Source organism: Oncorhynchus clarkii, unplaced genomic scaffold (assembly GCF_045791955.1).
Source record: "Oncorhynchus clarkii lewisi isolate Uvic-CL-2024 unplaced genomic scaffold, UVic_Ocla_1.0 unplaced_contig_6471_pilon_pilon, whole genome shotgun sequence".
Taxonomy (NCBI): domain Eukaryota; kingdom Metazoa; phylum Chordata; class Actinopteri; order Salmoniformes; family Salmonidae; genus Oncorhynchus; species Oncorhynchus clarkii.
Genome location: NW_027260170.1, coordinates 2473 through 15372, shown reverse-complemented (window position 1 = coordinate 15372; position 12900 = coordinate 2473). Strand labels below are relative to the sequence as shown.

The 12900-nt window shown below is 39.5% G+C and overlaps 13 non-coding genes across 13 annotated transcripts; all 13 read right to left on the bottom strand.

The window, feature by feature from the left end:
* Positions 1–546: 546 nt before the first annotated feature.
* trnar-acg (transfer RNA arginine (anticodon ACG)) lies at positions 547–619 on the bottom strand. Its single transcript has one exon. It is a non-coding gene; the product is annotated as a tRNA-Arg (tRNA).
* Positions 620–2271: 1652 nt separating this feature from the next.
* Positions 2272–2343, bottom strand: trnae-uuc (transfer RNA glutamic acid (anticodon UUC)). The gene has a single exon. It is a non-coding gene; the product is annotated as a tRNA-Glu (tRNA).
* A 1258-nt stretch (positions 2344–3601) lies between these two features.
* On the bottom strand, positions 3602–3673 carry trnae-uuc (transfer RNA glutamic acid (anticodon UUC)). Its single transcript has one exon. It is a non-coding gene; the product is annotated as a tRNA-Glu (tRNA).
* A 209-nt stretch (positions 3674–3882) lies between these two features.
* trnar-acg (transfer RNA arginine (anticodon ACG)) lies at positions 3883–3955 on the bottom strand. Its single transcript has one exon. It is a non-coding gene; the product is annotated as a tRNA-Arg (tRNA).
* Positions 3956–4273: 318 nt separating this feature from the next.
* trnae-uuc (transfer RNA glutamic acid (anticodon UUC)) lies at positions 4274–4345 on the bottom strand. The gene has a single exon. It is a non-coding gene; the product is annotated as a tRNA-Glu (tRNA).
* A 1262-nt stretch (positions 4346–5607) lies between these two features.
* trnae-uuc (transfer RNA glutamic acid (anticodon UUC)) lies at positions 5608–5679 on the bottom strand. Its single transcript has one exon. It is a non-coding gene; the product is annotated as a tRNA-Glu (tRNA).
* Positions 5680–6791: 1112 nt separating this feature from the next.
* On the bottom strand, positions 6792–6863 carry trnae-uuc (transfer RNA glutamic acid (anticodon UUC)). The gene has a single exon. It is a non-coding gene; the product is annotated as a tRNA-Glu (tRNA).
* A 139-nt stretch (positions 6864–7002) lies between these two features.
* trnar-acg (transfer RNA arginine (anticodon ACG)) lies at positions 7003–7075 on the bottom strand. The gene has a single exon. It is a non-coding gene; the product is annotated as a tRNA-Arg (tRNA).
* Positions 7076–8726: 1651 nt separating this feature from the next.
* On the bottom strand, positions 8727–8798 carry trnae-uuc (transfer RNA glutamic acid (anticodon UUC)). The gene has a single exon. It is a non-coding gene; the product is annotated as a tRNA-Glu (tRNA).
* Positions 8799–9008: 210 nt separating this feature from the next.
* Positions 9009–9081, bottom strand: trnar-acg (transfer RNA arginine (anticodon ACG)). The gene has a single exon. It is a non-coding gene; the product is annotated as a tRNA-Arg (tRNA).
* Positions 9082–10066: 985 nt separating this feature from the next.
* Positions 10067–10138, bottom strand: trnae-uuc (transfer RNA glutamic acid (anticodon UUC)). Its single transcript has one exon. It is a non-coding gene; the product is annotated as a tRNA-Glu (tRNA).
* Positions 10139–10344: 206 nt separating this feature from the next.
* On the bottom strand, positions 10345–10417 carry trnar-acg (transfer RNA arginine (anticodon ACG)). The gene has a single exon. It is a non-coding gene; the product is annotated as a tRNA-Arg (tRNA).
* A 1265-nt stretch (positions 10418–11682) lies between these two features.
* On the bottom strand, positions 11683–11755 carry trnar-acg (transfer RNA arginine (anticodon ACG)). The gene has a single exon. It is a non-coding gene; the product is annotated as a tRNA-Arg (tRNA).
* Between the last annotated feature and the right edge of the window lie 1145 nt (positions 11756–12900).

Below are 12900 nucleotides of genomic sequence, written 5' to 3'. Positions count from 1 at the left end.
GTGTACACAGTCATTGCGTCTGTCAACAACAAGGTTCCTTGGTTTTCTGTTTCAGATGCATATCTTAATTTGATCCTCCTGTTGTTGCATGAATTTTACTGCAGAGCAAGAAATGCAAACTTGAAGTGTATTCAATGTTTAAAAAGTCTTGTAAATTATGAATCTACAAAACATGTCACATTTGCTGTTGCTGAGGGAATATTGTTGTGTTGTGTGATTCTGCTGCCAGTTAAAATGTCTGTTGTTACACAAGTGCATCCCAAACGACAAGATATTCTTTCCCATACCGGGAGTTGAACCCGGGCGAAAACCAGGAATCCTAACCGCTAGACCATATGGGAAGACACATACTTAAAATACACATCACATACAAATCTTTAAATGTTGACATTATGCCTGTTGGATTAAAAGCTACATCTTTTTTTCTCTGAGATGTTGGGGAATGTCCAGATGAAATCAGTCTAAAATGAGTTTGAAGTGAGAACAGCCAGAAGCACTGAAAAGTATTCAGTATCAATCCCGGCTTGATTTCAATCAATTAAATAATGAGCCAGCCAGGAGTCGAACCTAGAATCTTCTGATCCGTAGTCAGACACGTTATCCATTGCGCCACTGACCCCACGTCTAAGCTGAAGTCAGGTCACAGCTAGACCAGTGTACACAGTCATTGCGTCTGTCAACAACAAGGTTCCTTGGTTTTCTGTTTCAGATGCATATCTTAATTTGATCCTCCTGTTGTTGCATGAATTTTACTGCAGAGCAAGAAATGCAAACTTGAAGTGTATTCAATGTTTAAAAAGTCTTGTAAATTATGAATCTACAAAACATGTCACATTTGCTGTTGCTGAGGGAATATTGTTGTGTTGTGTGATTCTGCTGCCAGTTAAAATGTGGTATCTGTTCTTACACAAGTGCATCCCAAATGACAAGATGTTCTTTCCCATACTGGGAGTTCAACCCGGGCGAAAACCAGGAATCCTAAACGCCAGACCATATGGGAAGACAGTTACTTAAAAAAAACATCACAGACAAATCCATAAACGTTGAAATTATGCTTGTTGTAATTACAAGCTCCATCTTTTTTCTCAGAGATGTTGGAGAAAAGTCCCATGTAAAATCAGTCTAAAATGTGTTTGAATCGAGAACTGCCAGACACAATGAAAAGTATACAGTATTTTTCCCAGCTTGATTTTGGTCAAATAAATCTAGTTGTGAGCCAAACAGGAGTCAAATATTCAATCTTCTGACCTGTTATCAGACACGTTATCCATTGCGCCACTGGCCGCACAGCCAAGCTGAAGTCAGGACACACCTAGGCCAGTGTACACAGTCATAGCTTCTGTCACAGACAAGGTTCCTTGGGATTTCTGTTACAGATGCAAATCTTAATTTGATCCTCCTGTTGTTGCATGAATTTTACTGCAGAGCAAGAAATGCAGCCATGAAGTGTATTCAACGTTTAAAATGCCTTGTATAATTTGAATCTACATAACATGTCACATTTCCTGTTGCTGAGGGAATATTGTTGTGTTGTGTGAAACTGCTGCCATTTAAAATGCAATATCTGTTGTTACACAAGTGTATCCCAAACGACAAGATGTTCTTTCCCATACTGGGAGTTCAACCCGGGCGAAAACCAGGAATCCTAAACGCCAGACCATATGGGAAGACAGTTACTTAAAAAAAACATCACAGACAAATCCATAAACGTTGAAATTATGCTTGTTGTAATTACAAGCTCCATCTTTTTTCTCAGAGATGTTGGAGAAAAGTCCCATGTAAAATCAGTCTAAAACGTGTTTGAATCGAGAACTGCCAGACACAATGAAAAGTATACAGTATTTTTCCCAGCTTGATTTTGGTCAAATAAATCTAGTTTTGAGCCAAACAGGAGTCAAATATTCAATCTTCTGACCTGTTATCAGACACGTTATCCATTGCGCCACTGGCCGCACAGCCAAGCTGAAGTCAGGACACACCTAGGCCAGTGTACACAGTCATAGCTTCTGTCACCGACAAGGTTCCTTGGGATTTCTGTTACAGATGCAAATCTTAATTTGATCCTCCTGTTGTTGCATGAATTTTACTGCAGAGCAAGAAATGCAGCCATGAAGTGTATTCAACGTTTAAAATGCCTTGTATAATTTGAATCTACATAACATGTCACATTTCCTGTTGCTGAGGGAATATTGTTGTGTTGTGTGAAACTGCTGTCAGTTAAAATGCAGTATCTGTTGTTACACAAGTGCATCCCAAACGACAAGATATTCTTTCCCATACCGGGAGTTGAACCCGGACCACCTGGGTGAAAACCAGGAATCCTAACCGCTAGACCATATGGGAAGACACATACTTAAAATACACATCACAGACAAATCTTTAAATGTTGACATTATGCCTGTTGGATTAAAAGCTACATATTTTTTTCTCTGAGATGTTGGGGAATGTCCAGATGAAATCAGTCTAAAATTAGTTTGAATTGAGAACAGCCAGAAGCACTGAAAAGTATTCAGTGTCAATCCCGGCTTGATTTCAATCAATTAAATTAAGTATCGAGCCAGCCAGGAGTCGAACCTAGAATCTTCTGATCCGTAGTCAGACACGTTATCCATTGCGCCACATTAAGCTGAAGTCACGTCACAGCTAGACCAGTGTACACAGTCATTGCGTCTGTCAACAACAAGGTTCCTTGGTTTTCTGTTTCAGATGCATATCTTAATTTGATCCTCCTGTTGTTGCATGAATTTTACTGCAGAGCAAGAAATGCAAACTTGAAGTGTATTCAATGTTTAAAAAGTCTTGTAAATTATGAATCTACAAAACATGTCACATTTGCTGTTGCTGAGGGAATATTGTTGTGTTGTGTGATTCTGCTGCCAGTTAAAATGTGGTATCTGTTCTTACACAAGTGCATCCCAAATGACAAGATGTTCTTTCCCATACTGGGAGTTCAACCCGGGCGAAAACCAGGAATCCTAAACGCCAGACCATATGGGAAGACAGTTACTTAAAAAAAACATCACAGACAAATCCATAAACGTTGAAATTATGCTTGTTGTAATTACAAGCTCCATCTTTTTTCTCAGAGATGTTGGAGAAAAGTCCCATATAAAATCAGTCTAAAATGTGTTTGAATCGAGAACTGCCAGACACAATGAAAAGTATACAGTATTTTTCCCAGCTTGATTTTGGTCAAATAAATCTAGTTTTGAGCCAAACAGGAGTCAAATATTCAATCTTCTGACCTGTTATCAGACACGTTATCCATTGCGCCACTGGCCGCACAGCCAAGCTGAAGTCAGGACACACCTAGGCCAGTGTACACAGTCATAGCTTCTGTCACCGACAAGGTTCCTTGGGATTTCTGTTACAGATGCAAATCTTAATTTGATCCTCCTGTTGTTGCATGAATTTTACTGCAGAGCAAGAAATGCAGCCATGAAGTGTATTCAACGTTTAAAAAGCCTTGTATAATTTGAATCTACATAACATGTCACATTTCCTGTTGCTGAGGGAATATTGTTGTGTTGTGTGAAACTGCTGCCAGTTAAAATGCAGTATCTGTTGTTACACAAGTGCATCCCAAACAATAAGATATTCTTTCCCATACCGGGAGTTGAACCCGGGACACCTGGGTGAAAACCAGGAATCCTAACCGCTAGACCATATGAAAGACACATACTTAAAATACACATCACAGACAAATCTTTAAATGTTGACATTATGCCTGTTGGATTAAAAGCTACATCTTTTTTTCTCTGAGATGTTGGGGAATGTCCAGATGAAATCAGTCTAAAATGAGTTTGAAGTGAGAACAGCCAGAAGCACTGAAAAGTATACAGTATCAATCCCAGCTTGATTTCAATCAATTATATTAAGTATCGAGCCAGCCAGGAGTCGAACCTAGAATCTTCTGATCCGTAGTCAGACACGTTATCCATTGCGCCACTGGCCCCACGTCTAAGCTGAAGTCAGGTCACAGCTAGACCAGTGTACACAGTCATTGCGTCTGTCAACAACAAGGTTCCTTGGTTTTCTGTTTCAGATGCATATCTAAATTTGATCCTCCTGTTGTTGCATGAATTTTACTGCAGAGCAAGAAATTCAAACTTGAAGTGTATTCAATGTTTAAAAAGTCTTGTAAATTATGAATCTACAAAACATGTCACATTTGCTGTTGCTGAGGGAATATTGTTGTGTTGTGTGAAACTGCTGCCAGTTAACATGCAGTATCTGTTGTTACACAAGTTCATCCCAAACGACAATATATTCTTTCCCATACCGGGAGTAGAACCCAGGCCACCTGGGTGAAAACCAGGAATCCTAACCGCTAGACCATATGGGAAGACACATACTTAAAATACACATCACAGACAAATTTTTAAATGTTGACATTATGCCTGTTGGATTAAAAGCTACATCTTTTTTTCTCTGAGATGTTGGGGAATGTCCAGATGAAATCAGTCCAAAATGAGTTTGAAGTGAGAACAGCCAGAAGCACTGAAAACAATACAGTATCAATCCCGGCTTGATTTCAATCAATTAAATATCGAGCCAGCCAGGACTCGAACCTAGAATCTAATGATCTGTAGTCAGACACGTTATCCATTGCGCCACTGGCCCCACATCTAAGCTGAAGTCAGGTCACAGCTAGACCAGTGTACACAGTCATTGTGTCTGTCAACAACAAGGTTCCTTGGTTTTCTGTTTCAGATGCATATCTTAATTTGATCCTCCTGTTGTTGCATGAATTTTACTGCAGAGCAAGAAATGCAAACTTGAAGTGTATTCAATGTTTAAAAAGTCTTGTAAATTATGAATCTACAAAACATGTCACATTTGCTGTTGCTGAGGGAATATTGTTGTGTTGTGTGATTCTGCTGCCAGTTAAAATGTGGTATCTGTTCTTACACAAGTGCATCCCAAATGACAAGATGTTCTTTCCCATACTGGGAGTTCAACCCGGGCGAAAACCAGGAATCCTAAAAGCCAGACCATATGGGAAGACAGTTACTTAAAAAAAACATCACAGACAAATCCATAAACGTTGAAATGATGCTTGTTGTAATTACAAGCTCCATCTTTTTCTCAGAGATGTTGGAGAAAAGTCCCATATAAAATCAGTCTAAAATGTGTTTGAATCGAGAACTGCCAGACACAATGAAAAGTATACAGTATTTTTCCCAGCTTGATTTTGGTCAAGTAAATCTAGTTTTGAGCCAAACAGGAGTCAAATACTCAATCTTCTGACCTGTTATCAGACACGTTATCCATTGCGCCACTGTCCGCACAGCCAAGCTGAAGTCAGGACACACCTAGGCCAGTGTACACAGTCATAGCTTCTGTCACAGACAAGGTTCCTTGGGATTTCTGTTACAGATGCAAATCTTAATTTGATCCTCCTGTTGTTGCATGAATTTTACTGCAGAGCAAGAAATGCAGCCATGAAGTGTATTCAACGTTTAAAAAGCCTTGTATAATTTGAATCTACATAACATGTCACATTTCCTGTTGCTGAGGGAATATTGTTGTGTTGTGTGAAATTGCTGACAGTTAAAATGCAGTATCTGTTGTTACACAAGTGCATCCCAAAAGACAAGATATTCTTTCCCATACCGGGAGTTGAACCCGGGCCACCTGGGTGAAAACCAGGAATCCTAACCGCTAGACCATATGGGAAGACGCATACTTAAGAATACAGTATCAATCCCGGCTTGATTTCAATCAATTAAATATCGAGCCAGCCAGGAGTCAATCCTAGAATCTTCTGATCCGTAGTCAGACACGTTATCCATTGCGCCACTGGCCCCACATCTAAGCTGAAGTCAGGTCACAGCTAGACCAGTGTACACAGTCATTGTGTCTGTCAACAACAAGGTTCCTTGGTTTTCTGTTTCAGATGCATATCTTAATTTGATCCTCCTGTTGTTGCATGAATTTTACTGCAGAGCAAGAAATGCAAACTTGAAGTGTATTCAATGTTTAAAAAGTCTTGTAAATTATGAATCTACAAAACATGTCACATTTGCTGTTGCTGAGGGAATATTGTTGTGTTGTGTGATTCTGCTGCCAGTTAAAATGTGGTATCTGTTCTTACACAAGTGCATCCCAAATGACAAGATGTTCTTTCCCATACTGGGAGTTCAACCCGGGCGAAAACCAGGAATCCTAAAAGCCAGACCATATGGGAAGACAGTTACTTTAAAAAAACATCACAGACAAATCCATAAACGTTGAAATGATGCTTGTTGTAATTACAAGCTCCATCTTTTTCTCAGAGATGTTGGAGAAAAGTCCCATATAAAATCAGTCTAAAATGTGTTTGAATCGAGAACTGCCAGACACAATGAAAAGTATACAGTATTTTTCCCAGCTTGATTTTGGTCAAATAAATATAGTTTTGAGCCAAACAGTAGTCAAATATTCAATCTTCTGACCTGTTATCAGACACGTTATCCATTGCGCCACTGGCCGCACAGCCAAGCTCAAGTCAGGACACACCTAGGCCAGTGTACACAGTCATAGCTTCTGTCACCGACAAGGTTCCTTGGGATTTCTGTTACAGATGCAAATCTTAATTTGATCCTCATAGTTGCATGAAATTTACTGCAGAGCAAGAAATGCAGCCATGAAGTGTATTCAACGTTTAAAAAGCCTTGTATAATTTGAATCTACATAACATGTCACATTTCCTGTTGCTGAGGGAATATTGTTGTGTTGTGTGAAACTGCTGCCAGTTAAAATGCAGTATCTGTTGTTACAAAAGTGCATCCCAAACGACAAGATATTCTTTCCCATACCGGGAGTTGAACCCAGGCCACCTGGGTGAAAACCAGGAATCCTAACCGCTAGACCATATGGGAAGACACATACTTAAAACACACATCAGTCCAAAATGAGTCCAAAATGAGTCCAAAATGAGTTTGAAGTGAGAACAGCAAGAAGCACTGAAAAGAATACAGTATCAATCCCGGCTTGATTTCAATCAATTAAATTAAGTATCGAGCCAGCCAGGAGTCGAACCTAGAATCTTCTGATCCGTAGTCAGACACGTTATCCATTGCGCCACTGGCCCCACTTCTAAGCTGAAGTCAGGTCACAGCTAGACCAGTGTACACAGTCATTGCGTCTGTCAACAACAAGGTTCCTTGGTTTTCTGTTTCAGATGCATATCTTAATTTGATCCTCCTGTTGTTGCATGAATTTTACTGCAGAGCAAGAAATGCAAACTTGAAGTGTATTCAACGTTTAAAAAGTCTTGTAAATTATGAATCTACAAAACATGTCACATTTGCTGTTGCTGAGGGAATATTGTTGTGTTGTGTGATTCTGCTGCCAGTAAAAATGTGGTATCTGTTCTTACACAAGTGCTTCCCAAATGACAAGATGTTCTTTCCCATACTGGGAGTTCAACCCGGGCGAAAACCAGGAATCCTAAACGCCAGACCATATGGGAAGACAGTTACTTTAAAAAAACATCACAGACAAATCCATAAACGTTGAAATTATGCTTGTTGTAATTACAATATCCATCTTTTTTCTCAGAGATGTTGGAGAAAAGTTCCATGTAAAATCAGTCTAAAATGTGTTTGAATCGAGAACTGCCAGACACAATGAAAAGTATACAGTATTTTTCCCAGCTTGATTTTGGTCAAATAAATCTAGTTTTGAGCCAAACAGGAGTCAACTATTCAATCTTCTGACCTGTTATCAGACACGTTATCCATTGCGCCACTGGCCGCACAGCAAAGCTGAAGTCAGGACACACCTAGGCCAGTGTACACAGTCATAGCTTCTGTCACAGACAAGGTTCCTTGGGATTTCTGTTAAAAATGCAAATCTTAATTTGATCCTCCTGTTTTTGCATGAATTTTAATGCAGAGCAAGAAATGCAGCCATGAAGTGTATTCAACGTTTAAAATGCCTTGTATAATTTGAATCTACAAAACATGTCACATTTGCTGTTGCTGAGGGAATATTGTTGTGTTGTGTGATTCTGCTGCCAGTTAAAATGTGGTATCTGTTCTTACACAAGTGCTTCCCAAATGACAAGATGTTCTTTCCCATACTGGGAGTTCAACCCGGGCGAAAACCAGGAATCCTAAACGCCAGACCATATGGGAAGACAGTTACTTTAAAAAAACATCACAGACAAATCCATAAACGTTGAAATTATGCTTGTTGTAATTACAAGCTCCATCTTTTTCTCAGAGATGTTGGAGAAAAGTCCCATATAAAATCAGTCTAAAATGTGTTTGAATCGAGAACTTCCAGACACAATGAAAAGTATACAGTATTTTTCCCAGCTTGATTTTGGTCAAATAAATCTAGTTTTGAGCCAAACAGGAGTCAAATATTCAATCTTCTGACCTGTTATCAGACACGTTATCCATTGCGCCACTGGCCGCACAGCAAAGCTGAAGTCAGGACACACCTAGGCCAGTGTACACAGTCATAGCTTCTGTCACAGACAAGGTTCCTTGGAATTTCTGTTAAAAATGCAAATCTTAATTTGATCCTCCTGTTTTTGCATGAATTTTACTGCAGAGCAAGAAATGCAGCCATGAAGTGTATTCAACGTTTAAAATGCTTGGTATAATTTTAATCTACATAAAATGTCACATTTCCTGTTGCTGAGGGAATATTGTTGTGTTGTGCGAAACTGCTGCCAGTTAAAATGCAGTATCTGTTGTTACACAAGTGCATCCCAAACGACAAGATATTCTTTCCCATACCGGGAGTTGAACCCGGGCCACCTGGGTGAAAACCAGGAATCCTAACCGCTAGACCATATGGGAAGACACATACTTAAAATACACATCACAGACAAATCTTTAAATGTTGACATTATGCCTGTTGGATTAAAAGCTACATCTTTTTTTCTCTGAGATGTTGGGGAATGTCCAGATGAAATCAATCTAAAATGAGTTTGAAGTAAGAACAGCCAGAAGCACTGAAAAGTATTAAGTATCAATCCCGGGTTGATTTAAATCAATTAAATTAAGTATCAAGCCAGCCAGGAGTCGAACCTAGAACCTTCTGATCCGTAGTCAGACACGTTATCCATTGCGCCACTGGCCCCACGTCTAAGCTGAAGTCAGGTCACAGCTAGACCAGTGTACACAGTCATTGCGTCTGTCAACAACAAGGTTCCTTGGTTTTCTGTTTCAGATGCATATCTTAATTTGATCCTCCTGTTGTTGCATGAATTTTACTGCAGAGCAAGAAATGCAAACTTGAAGTGTATTCAATGTTTAAAAAGTCTTGTAAATTATGAATCTACAAAACATGTCACATTTGCTGTTGCTGTGGGAATATTGTTGTGTTGTGTGATTCTGCTGCCAGTTAAAATGTGGTATCTGTTCTTACACAAGTGCATCCCAAATGACAAGATGTTCTTTCCCATACTGGGAGTTCAACCCGGGCGAAAACCAGGAATCCTAAACGCCAGACCATATGGGAAGACAGTTACTTAAAAAAAACATCACAGACAAATCCATAAACGTTGAAATTATGCTTGTTGTAATTACAAGCTCCATCTTTTTTCTCAGAGATGTTGGAGAAAAGTCCCATATAAAATCAGTCTAAAATGTGTTTGAATCGAGAACTGCCAGACACAATGAAAAGTATACAGTATTTTTCCCAGCTTGATTTTGGTCAAATAAATCTAGTTTTGAGCCAAACAGGAGTCAAATATTCAATCTTCTGACCTGTTATCAGACACGTTATCCATTGCGCCACTGGCCGCACAGCCAAGCTGAAGTCAGGACACACCTAGGCCAGTGTACACAGTCATAGCTTCTGTCACCGACAAGGTTCCTTGGGATTTCTGTTTCAGATGCAAATCTTAATTTGATCCTCCTGTTGTTGCATGAATTTTACTGCATAGCAAGAAATGCAGCCATGAAGTGTATTCAACTTTTAAAATGCCTTGTATAATTTGAATCTACATAACATGTCACATTTCCTGTTGCTGAGGGAATATTGTTGTGTTGTGTGAAACTGCTGCCAGTTAAAAAGCAGTATCTGTTGTTACACAAGTGCATCCCAAAAGACAAGATATTCTTTCCCATACCGGGAGTTGAACCCGGGCCACCTGGGTGAAAACCAGGAATCCTAACCGCTAGACCATATGGGAAGACACATACTTAAAATACACATCACAGACAAATCTTTAAATGTTGACATTATGCCTGTTGGATTAAAAGCTACATCTTTTTTTTCTCTGAGATGTTGGGGAATGTCCAGATGAAATCAGTCTAAAATGAGTTTGAAGTGAGAACAGCCAGAAGCACTGAAAAGTATTAAGAATCAATCCTGGCTTGATTTCAATCAATTCAATATCGAGCCAGCCAGGAGTCGAACCTAGAATCTTCTGATCCGTAGTCAGACACATTATCCATTGCGCCACTGGCCCCACGTCTAAGCTGAAGTCAGGTCACAGCTAGACCAGTGTACACAGTCATTGCGTCTGTCAACAACAAGGTTCCTTGGTTTTCTGTTTCAGATGCATATCTTAATTTGATCCTCCTGTTGTTGCATGAATTTTACTGCAGAGCAAGAAATGCAAACTTGAAGTGTATTCAATGTTTAAAAAGTCTTGTAAATTATGAATCTACAAAACATGTCACATTTGCTGTTGCTGTGGGAATATTGTTGTGTTGTGTGATTCTGCTGCCAGTTAAAATGTGGTATCTGTTCTTACACAAGTGCATCCCAAATGACAAGATGTTCTTTCCCATACTGGGAGTTCAACCCGGGCGAAAACCAGGAATCCTAAACGCCAGACCATATGGGAAGACAGTTACTTAAAAAAAACATCACAGACAAATCCATAAACGTTGAAATTATGCTTGTTGTATTACAAGCTCCATCTTTTTCTCAAAGATGTTGGAGAAAAGTCCCATATAAAATCAGTCTAAAATGTGTTTGAATCGAGAACTGCCAGACACAATGAAAAGTATACAGTATTTTTCCCAGCTTGATTTTGGTCAAATAAATCTAGTTTTGAGCCAAACAGGAGTCAAATATTCAATCTTCTGACCTGTTATCAGACACGTTATCCATTGCGCCACTGGCCGCACAGCCAAGCTGAAGTCAGGACACACCTAGGCCAGTGTACACAGTCATAGCTTCTGTCACCGACAAGGTTCCTTGGGATTTCTGTTACAGATGCAAATCTTAATTTGATCCTCCTGTTGTTGCATGAATTTTACTGCAGAGCAAGAAATGCAGCCATGAAGTGTATTCAACGTTTAAAATGCCTTGTATAATTTGAATCTACATAACATGTCACATTTCCTGTTGCTGAGGGAATATTGTTGTGTTGTGTGAAACTGCTACCAGTTAAAATGCAGCATTTGTTGTTACACAAGTGCATCCCGAACGACAAGATCTTCTTTCCCATACCGGGAGTTCAACCCAGGCCACCTGGGTGAAAACCAGGAATCCTAACCGATAGACCATATAGGAAGACACATACTTAAAAAACACATCACAGACAAATCTTTAAATGTTGACATTATGCCTGTTGGATTAAAAGCTACATTTTGTTTTCTCTGAGATGTTGGGGAATGTCCAGATGAAATCAGTCTAAAATGAGTTTGAAGTGAGAACAGCCAGAAGCACTGAAAAGTATAGAGTATCAATCCCGGCTTGATTTCAATCAATTAAACTAAGTATCGAGCCAGCCAGGAGTCGAACCTAGAATCTTCTGAACCGTAGTCAGACACGTTAGCCATTGCGCCACTGGCCCCACGTCTAAGCTGAAGTCAGGTCTAAGCTAGACCAGTGTACACAGTCATTGCGTCTGTCAACAACAAGGTTCCTTGGTTTTCTGTTTCAGATGCATATCTTAATTTGATCCTCCTGTTGTTGCATGAATTTTACTGCAGAGCAAGAAATGCAAACTTGAAGTGTATTCAATGTTTAAAAAGTCTTGTAAATTATGAATCTACAAAACATGTAACATTCGCTGTTGCTGAAGGAATATTGTTGTGTTGTGTGATTCTGCTGCCAGTTAAAATGTGGTATCTGTTCTTACACAAGTGCATCCCAAATGACAAGATGTTCTTTCCCATACTGGGAGTTCAACCCGGGCGAAAACCAGGAATCCTAAAAGCCAGACCATATGGGAAGACAGTTACTTTAAAAAAACATCACAGACAAATCCATAAACGTTGAAATGATGCTTGTTGTAATTACAAGCTCCATCTTTTTTCTCAGAGATATTGGAGAAAAGTCCCATATAAAATCAGTCTAAAATGTGTTTGAATCGAGAACTGCCAGAAACAATGAAAAGTATACAGTATTTTTCCCAGCTTGATTTTGGTCAAATAAATATAGTTTTGAGCCAAACAGGAGTCAAATATTCAATCTTCTGACCTGTTATCAGACACGTTATCCATTGCGCCACTGGCCGCACAGCCAAGCTGAAGTCAGGACACACCTAGGCCAGTGTTCACAGTCATAGCTTCTGTCACCGACAAGGTTCCTTGGGATTTCTGTTACAGATGCAAATCTTAATTTGATCCTCCTGTTGTTGCATGAATTTTACTGCAGAGCAAGAAATGCAGCCATGAAGTGTATTCAACGTTTAAAAAGCCTTGTATAATTTGAATCTACATAACATGTCACATTTCCTGTTGCTGAGGGAATATTGTTGTGTTGTGTGAAACTGCTGCCAGTTAAAAAGCAGTATCTGTTGTTACACAAGTGCATCCCAAACGACAAGATATTCTTTCCCATACCGGGAGTTGAACCCGGGCCACCTGGGTGAAAACCAGGAATCCTAACCGCTAGACCAGGGGTGTCAAAGTCAAATGGACGGAGGGCCAAATAAAAAAATCAGCTACAAGACGAGGGCCGGACTGTTCGAATGTTCATTGAAAATTTTTTAAA